Source organism: Podarcis liolepis (genome assembly GCF_965112155.1).
Source record: "Podarcis liolepis genome assembly, chromosome: 2".
In the NCBI taxonomy this organism is placed as follows: Eukaryota; Metazoa; Chordata; class Lepidosauria; order Squamata; family Lacertidae; genus Podarcis; species Podarcis liolepis.
In genome coordinates, this window is record NC_139555.1 from 59536386 (window position 1) to 59545965 (window position 9580).

At 39.9% G+C, this 9580-nt stretch overlaps 1 protein-coding gene across 2 annotated transcripts in view; it reads right to left on the reverse strand.

Moving 5' to 3' along the window:
* TRPC7 (transient receptor potential cation channel subfamily C member 7) overlaps positions 1–6680 on the reverse strand; it is a 103712-nt gene extending 97032 nt beyond the window's left edge. For both annotated transcript variants that reach the window (XM_083488097.1, XM_083488096.1), the window contains exon 1: positions 6353–6680. The gene's annotated coding sequence lies outside the window, so the exon portion shown is untranslated. The remainder of the gene's footprint in view (positions 1–6352) is intronic.
* Positions 6681–9580: the final 2900 nt, after the last annotated feature.

The following is a 9580-nucleotide window of genomic DNA, read 5'->3' on the forward strand; positions in this document are numbered from 1 at the left end:
GGAAAAGCAGACAAGCAAAAGTTATGGTAAAAATAAGTCAATAAGGACTAAGTCCACTATCTTGCAATTGCTTATCACTTTTCAGGTTTTGTATTACTTATTGATAGCTTTCTACACTCTACAAGGAGAAATCCCACATTAGGCTATATCCCCACAATGTCTGCACACTAAAGCAGAAGAGCAGGGCTGCAGGCGTGGGGCAGTTGTATACTGCAGAGCCATTCTCCTGATTGGCAACACTTAGCTGAAGGGGGGCAGGGCAATGGTTGGGTTGGGGCTGCCCAGGTGCACTGGTGAGAGTGCTGGATTGGTCTCCCAGTGCACCTGGGCAGACTCAACCTCACCATTGCCCTGTTGCACCTCATCAAGGAAAATGGCGGCAGCATTGCCATTGTTGGGACAGCACCATGCTGTACTGGCTGCTCTTGCAACCAAGAGCCTTGTGGTACCTTCAAGACCAATATATTTATTAAATCATGGATGGGCAACCTCAGGCCCTCAGCCTACCAACAAACCCCCCCTGCAAGTGTTCAATTCAGACCTCTGTCAAGAGCAATCAACCTGTCCCCGCTCTGGAGTTTTGCTGGGTGAAAAGAAAGACAGAGAAGGCAAAAAGAGAGAGAAATTGGATGAAGCCAGCCATTTTTGGTTTTGGCTTCGCCTTATTCCTGACTTTTGCTCCACTGACAGCCAGCATGTGACCCCATAAAAAGACTATCCACAAATGAATATTGCCTTTATCATAAAAAATTAAAAAGATCCACTTCTTCAACATTAGAATAAGGTATAAAGCTTTCTGGACTAGACTCAACTTCATGGAATGCATCAAATGTCATCTCAATTTGGCAGGTATATACAGAAGATTATGTAATGCATTGCCTTTCTCTCTGACTTCACTGCTTATGCACTCACATGGTGCCACATGCCTGGTACATAGCTGTGATATTTACCACATTTATTTATTTTTCTACAGTTCTTCCTTACATTTCTAAGCATTTGCCATACAAAACATCTGTCGCCTTAGTGTGGTAAGGCAACATGAAGCTAAAATAATTCAAGCAAAATTGTTATTGAAATTGAACATTCAGGCTAAAAACCTGACCAAAACACACAGGTGATTAAATCCCATTGGATGCTATGGGACTTCCTGCTGACTCCACGAAAACATGCAAAGATTTATGCTATCACAGTATGTAGTGTAGCCCAACTACAGAGATGAATGAATTATGGCTCCAGCTCTAGCTAAGGGGGGGGGGAGCCTTCAAAAGAAAATGATTTTCTTAACTTTGAACACTTCCAGGCATAATGTTTAGCCATCAATTCATGTTCTATTAAAATATATTTGAGTTGCCTTTGAATTATGACTGGAGATTAACAGGGCAAACTGTAAAGTCAGTGACAGGAGATCTGCATGCTATTATGTTTTTTTGTTTTTAAGTTCTTGCTTTGCCCTGGTTTGGGAACTAATCATATGTATAGAGTGAGCATGATGCATTCTTTTAAAAAAACAACTAATTGTGACTTGATTGCACCTATCTTAACATTTTTGTTTAATGGTGCTTTGCATTTAAATTACACTGTATTTGCATATTTTATGAAGGCTGCTAGTGATCAATCTCATCAGACACAGCAATTAAGATAGGGTACTTTTCTAGGAATGGTGTATTGACATTTGATGGCACTGGTGAACAATATTGTGATAAACAGTACTCTCCCAATCCTGCTCTAGTCATATTTTGTTGCTAGAATAATATCAGCTCCATTTCTCAGGTACACTGAGGACTACATAGCAGTCACAATGTACAGTCTTTCACACAAGATGTGAATCTCCCTTGCTGCATAGGATCATAAAGCCCACTGATTACAATCTGACTTTTTTATTAGCTTTGCCTAGGTCAAAGTTGGGACGTGGGTGGCGCTGTGGGTTAAACCACAGAGACTAGGACTTGCCGATTAGAAGGTCGGCGGTTCGAATCCCCGCGACAGGGTGAGCTCCTGTTGCTCGGTCCCTGCTCCTGCCAACCTAACAGTTCGAAAGCACATCAAAGTGCAAGCAGATAAATAGGTACCGCTCCAGCGGGAAGGTAAACGGCATTTCCATGCGCTGCTCTGGTTCGCCAGAAGTGGCTTAGTCCTGCTGGCCACATGACACGGAAGCTGTACGCTGGCTCCCTCAGCCAATAAAACGAGATGAGCGCCGCAGTCCCAGAGTTGGTCACGACTGGACTTAATGGTCAGGGGTCCCTTTACCTTTAGGTCAAAGTTATTCACAAGTGAGGAGTTTCCATGTGAAGAGATCATAGGGCTATATTCAGCGTTAGTTCTACTAAGAACAGACCAATTGAAACCGAAGACTTAAGTTAGGCCACATTCACACCATCCATTTAAAGCACTATGACACCACTTTAAATTGCCATGGCTTCCCCTAAGAATCATGGGAGTTGTAGTTTATTAAGGGTGCTGTGAGCAGACCCCATTCCCCTCCCGGAACTACAATTCCCAGAGCTCCCTGGGAAGAGGGATTAACTGTTAATCCATTCTGAGTGTTCATGTTCATCTCCTATTCTCCTACAGAGAACCCACATCCATAGATGTAAAGTTAGCATATACAGACTACAATATTGTGCCAAATTATGCATGCCTTTGACCAACTGATTTCAATGACATTTGCATGTGCATAATTCCCCCAATAATTTTTTTTATACCTGAATGAACTAATCATCTTTAGCAATTTGTAAATGTAATTAGTTTTCAAATTGATAGCATACTAAAACAATTATAAATATAAAGTAAGATCATAGATGCTGTGCCAATCCTTATCCCTAAACCTATTAAATGAAAATAAAAGAGGGAAATGAACAGGGACTCTACATACTTCCTTGGTTGGACTCAACAGGGATTGTTTCTGAGCAGACATGTGTTTGTTTCCACCACATGCCACTTATTCTAAATATTTGTTCCAGATCTGATCATGCATAACCAAAGTTTCATGCCTAGTGTATATAATTTTTCATTTTTGTTGTCCAACCTGATGTCCAGTCACATCTTTATTGATGAAACTTATTTACACTTCAAGAACTCTAAAAACTATAGATTGTTTGGCCACAAAGCACCTCCAGAGTTCCCCTTTTCAGCATCATTTTGCATGGACCAAAACTGCATGAATATAATCTTAGAACAAGGTGATAGCAAGATCAGCTTATAGGGGTTGGTTTATCTTCCCCTTCTGCTTGTTGCCAAAATGATGGGATTTTGAGAGAGACCCAAAGCACATGATCCAGATTGGCCTGTTGTATATTAGATCTCACTGACACTTCTTGAAAATGACTTGAAAATGACTAAAATCTCTATACAAGGGTCCCTTTTGGGGGTGGGGAGGGAATGTGCTGCGCCACTTTTTCAGCTCTGCTGCTCCTGCCCTGCTTTCTCCATCAGTCCACCAACCCCCTGCTGTTACTGCCACCATCTTCATTTCCTAGAGTGTCACAGAGACACGGCGCAACTATTTTAAAAAAGAAAAGAGTGTAGTAGTAAAAGGGATATTGCATTGACCAGCATGTAGGACAAACCTGTACGCATGTGGGACAAAATCATCATTTTTGGTTGTCCCTTCTGCTGATGTATGTGCAAAAGAGTGAAAAAAATGTAAATTCTACATTTCTCTGCTTCACACAGAACCCAAGGAGCTTACATATCCACAAAAGCAAAAAGCAGCACATTGGTACCTATTTTTTCACCGAAAGTGTATAATTTGCACACAAGTATCATAGCTCTTGTCATTGCGCTACAATGTCAAATATCATTCAGTTTCTATTAAATAGGTCCTCATGGACTAGCCCCAAGAGATCCCAGGGACACAGCTGTGTGGAGGTAGAAATATGGGGGGGGGGGGGAGAAAAGTGCATGTATGTGGTGGTGAGTGAAAATGGTATGGAGAGAAGAGAGAAGAACAAGGCTGCCAAGCATTCTAGCAACCCTAGCCCATTGCCTTCCAGGTGTCTCAACAGCCATTCTAACTCTTGTACCTCCAATATTGTATAGCTTCTAGGAATACGATTCAGTGTAAGTACTTTCAGACATGCACACAAATATTGGCAATTGGGCCTAGGGTCAGCTTATCAGTAAATCCTGCAGAACAGTGTACGTCCTGTTTCATTTGTCTAGCAATTATCCATCATGAAGAACATAGGCATATATGTCTATTTAAAGTAGTCCATCATGATAACTTTGCTTGGGCCTCCTTCACTTGTGAAGGCAATGCCTCTAATGAAAGCATAGGAATTTTGGAAGAAAGCCAGTAGCAAATATGTGGCTGTTTCATATTCATTGACTTTGCAGGACTCATCAGTCCTTGGACAAATGTCACTGATGGATATTCACCAAAGTCTATGTACATAGGAAATAAGATAAGATTCACAAATTAATCTATGTCATACTTGCTATCAGAAACCCATTAATTTCATTTCAGTCCTCCCCTTTTTTGACCTACCTACAGTTTGCCTGGCAGATACTTATTCTCATTCTTCGGCAATGAATAACTGAGGTTTTACTTCATGCTTCAACCCTAGTTGAGAAGCATCTTTGAGCTTGTTCATGTTACACCTGGCCTTATTCCCCATAAACTATTTGAGAGCAACTTTCTATTCTTCATACCCCTTTCCCCTTTTTAAGCCTTCCACTCTTTACAATGAAGCCTTCAAAAACCACATGATTAGGATTCACATTGTACATTGAATCAATAGAGAATTATCCTGACTACTATTATGCATCACTTTTACATGCTCTTTCATTTGCCCTTGATTTTTATAAGAGATATCATTTGGAACTGAAGCTTTCGGACACTTACTGCTATTAAGTTATCATCATGCCAATGAGTTGTGGGTGCAGAGTCAACAGCACTTTGCTATAGGCCTTCATAATTTGCCATGAATAACCATGTAAGCATATAAGGTGCTTTGCACTCTGTAACTGTGCACATTCTATTACTTCCAGGGTGTAGGTGGATTCATGTACTGCATAAGCCCCACTAACAAAAATAGTAGTATCAACTTAGCAGTATGTTGTTATTCTGAAATGCTATACAAATAGCAATATCCAGAAGCCACTGTTCAAGCAATTCTTGTTCCTGTGCAAACTATTGCAACTCTTCCAAGATTTCTGCCTCATTTCATTGAAGGTTATAGCTGCCCATTTATTTCAGTTTGCTTTGCTCTCCTCCTTGGTTTAATTAATGATGTGCTCTGACAGCGTAAGACTTGATCTTAGGTTTTCATAAATGGATCCTATTTGAGATCCAAGCTTTATATAGAAATTTCAAGATAAATTATTTCAGTTGGATCATTTGTTTTTATTTTCCTGTCATTTCAAATCTTACCCATCTGCTAATTTTTTAAAAGTTTTTTAAAATTAAATTCCAGTTTTAAAAATTAGAACTGAGAATAAGAAAGAACCCAGATACGGAATTTAAACTACTCATTTAAACATATAGCAAAATACTATCTATACTACTAGGATTATTATTTTTTGTTGAAAATGTAGAGTCTTGTCTTCTTTAACATTGAAGCTAATGTAACAATTCCCTTTGTCCCCCCAAGTGACCAATTTTAATTAAGCTGCTATAGTAAGACTTCCTGAAAGTAATGCTAAATCTACAGAAACTGAGTTCTGTGTGAAACTGGACTTGGAAAATATATTTTCCCCTGAAAATCCTCCAAGTTTGCAAACTATCAGAGTACAAATAGTGTTTATTCAAACATTTTACTTTTTTATAATAGTCACAGGAATTATCTTTTTCCAGTAGATGGCAGCATAATTTTGGCATTATATCAGCCTCTCTAAATATCCTTAATATTCACAATAAATGTTTCTGTAAACCCGTTTTTACTAGTCAACATCAGATTAATTAACTAACAATTTCCTTTTCCAAAAGTTTGAAGGAAATACAATTAAAATAAGATCTGCAGAACTGCACTTTTCTCCAGCCCTAAGGTTATGGATAGCACCACATCATCTCTCCTTATCCAGTGTACCTAGCACTGATTTTATTTTAGAAGTAAAAGCCCACATTGAAGAAGCAAGGAAACAGCCAGACATTGCTAAGAAGTGTCAAATTACCCTTTTGTGTTCTATTGAGAATAAATCTGCATTGTTAATCTACACAAAGTTAGGTTTCATTCAGACAAAGGGCTCACAAGATTCCTTTATGAGAGAGAGAATTTGCACTTTAGAAGGCACCAGGAAATATTTCCTTGGGCAATAATTAAAAACTGATTCAAGTTGCATTTCACCTTAAAAAGCGACAGCAGCACAGACCCATCCCCTATGCCTTATAGAAAAGCATCCCCCATCTTACATTTATCATCCGAGGCGTGGGATCCTTTCCCCTCTAGATGTCTGGAGTCCAAGGTTGAACGGCAGGCTCAGCGAGCTCCATGCTTGTCACTCAGGTCGGCGAATCTCTGTCCGTGGTGCTGAAAATGTTATTTAATCTGGGCAAGTGGGACCCTTCAGAGGCAGAAGCTGCAAGGTTGAGCGGCTCTGTCCCTCGTGCAGCAATAGTACGCTGAGCTACGGATAAACTGCAACATTGCTACCACCTTCGCTCGACGGAGGAAATTTCCCAGGGAACCTTAGGGATTTAACCGTGCCTGGCTGATGTGTGGTTTCCTTCTCTTCTTGCTCTTTTGCTGGCTGCTTTGGCAGTGAGAGAGCTTACCCTCCCTCCCATCCTACTCGCCTGACCCAGACCTGCTCTATGTGTGCAGCGTCTATACCCATCTACACTCCTCTGTTTTCAATTATTATATAATGTAATTAAAAAAAAAAGTTCCCCCTCATTCAGTCCAGAACGATCCCTTACAGCTGTTTTGTTTTGTTTTGCCTGGGAAATAAAATAGGCATGCAGGGAAACATTCCTGTTAAGCGTCACAGGAACATCAAAGGAAAATACCTGGTATGAAATGATACTTTGGCAGCCATCTGTGGCTTTACAGCACTCACGCCTCCCATACAAGCTGCATTTAATGATTATCTCGAGTATCCGAACCTTTCACAGCAATTTTCATTTCTTTCTTTTTTACTTTGCCCAACAGGATAGTTTAGGCTGCAAAGGCAAAAGCTAGAGATGAGCCACACTCCTCTCTGGTCGTTCAACTCCAAGCCTCACAGGAGCAAAAAAAAGAGAGTAATCTTAACCGTAATCCCACCCCAAACCTCAGAGCTGGCTCCAATTGTTGTCTCCAGACTTTGATGTTGAAACACCCATATCTGTCTTTCTAGGAGACCACATTCCACAAAGTCCAATTCACACCTGTATAATTTCCCTTTCCCATCCCTCTCCTTTATCAACATAAAACTACCTGACCACATATTCCCGTTTCCTAATCTCCTTTGTCTTGTCAACCTATTAAATAACCTTGTAAGCCTATTCCTCATTATAGGGAAATTGATTTAGCGGAGTAACCAATATCCTTCTAAAGGTATGCTTGCCTTCACACATCTAATCCTCTGAGGATTTAAGGGCTTCCATGAGTTTATATGCAGAACACAATCTCCTCTTCATAACAGTGGCTACTTAGTATGCTGTAATACTGAAGGGGAGGAAGGCAAAGAATCAGGGACTCTTTCAAGCAAAGCAGAGCCACAAAAAGATGACAAGACTTTAAATGGCAACTTTTCAAGAATCATCAGTATCATGGCTCTTTCTCTACATTCTGTGTGTCCCTCAATGATTTAATTGACTAACAATATGTTTTCATTGTCAGTTTCTAGGACTCATCCTAGAACCAACAGCACATTTTCAAGCTCAGTGCATTTTTACAAAGTGTTAGGATTCCTCCAATCTCTCTCCTGCTCCCGCTGTCCCCAACCCCAATGCAATGGGAATTTTGTTTTGGTGGGCAGCTTAGGCATTCCAGTAGTATAATATAAAAGTGAAGGCTATAGCAAATCCAAGAAGGATCGCTAGCAGTGTACCAAGGGGAAAGCATTACCACCAGCATCTCACCAGAGGTTGTTATGGCGGAAGGTAATATTTTAAAATATGTACATATCTGGAACTAGTGCATGGTGTGTTGCATCTGTACTCTAGAAAAGGCCAATTTCATTGAGTTGGATCCAGAGTCACCCCTCTGTGAACAGAACTCCTCCTTCCTTTCATGATGCAATACAGTGGCTTGCCCTCCACCCCTCAGCACCACCTCCAGAGTTGTTCTGGAGGGAAGCTCAGTGCTCCCAAGAAACTTTTCAGGGGGCACTAGTGACTGCAGGAGGTAGGTTGAATTGTTTAAATTAAATCACCTCCACCCTTCCTCCAGTGGAAGTGCCCCATAAGTAGAGCCTTCTGTATCCATTCTTGTGTATTGTCTTTAGCTCCATGTTTAAATGCTGTGATGTGCAACAGATATGATGTCTTATTTTGCTAATGTGATGGGTTGACCAAATTTTATTTATGTGTATTACAAATGTTTAGCTTCTAAATGCAACAACAGTTACATTTGCTTCAAGCCACCATGTGTGGAAAGTGATGAAGGCTGTAATCTGAGGACTGCCAAAAGTTGGCAGTGGCGTATATTTTTTTTTGCTGATAACCTCATAATAAACTAAGAAGGCATTTATTATAATTAGTTAATTATTAGTTTATCAGCAAAAACCAAGCTAACGTTCTGCTTATGCACTATAACTCCCTGTCACTTGTCTTTGTGTGCGTGTTTTGTGGCTATGATGCTTTCTGTAAAGCACCATGTAATCTGAGGATGCTGAACAAAGCAGTAACATTGCATGTTTGGCAGTCTGATCCTATGTCTGCCCAGACATTTGCATACAATGGGGCTTATGTATCATATTTATGTATCAACATGCCACCGGTAGGAGGTCAGGGCCATGCACAGCATAATGTGATAGGACATTATCCATTCAATCAATGGTTAAAATACATAACACAATATGAACATCAAATGATGTCTACCTGCTTACCTGACAGAAATCCACAGGGCTTTTGGTTTCTCCCCCCCCCTCCAGCCCCCTGCATATCCCAAAAAAGTTGCTCTACAGGGTTCCTAAACCCATCAGAGCAGATTTTAGGGGTGATTACACTGTTACCTTTCTATCGTATAAAAAAAACAAAAAATCCTTCCATATAATTATCATAATCTATAGATACTTTTATATAAATAAATAAATAAATAATCTAATGGTTAGATGGTAATGATTACTTTTATCCTTAGTACTGCTGGAGATTCCCAGAAAGTTTATTATTATTATTAATCAGGGCAGGTAGGCACTCAGTGTTCCTGATGCCAATGTTCTCTTAGTCTGCGAGGGAAGATCACCCACTAACTCTAGAATGAGTTATGGCTGCCTTGTCTGAATCACAGGCCTGAAAATTCAGTTTTTACTATTAACACATATCAGATGGAGAGTAATTTATATGCTAATAGATTTTTTTTGTAGGCACACAAAATGCTAAAAAAATTAGATGAATTTATTTTTGTCATATTAGGATCTTCTTCAAACCATATTTTATATTATGAAAATGTAGCATTCGATCAGTATGTGCTCTAGTGCACTTGGGGGATTTCCT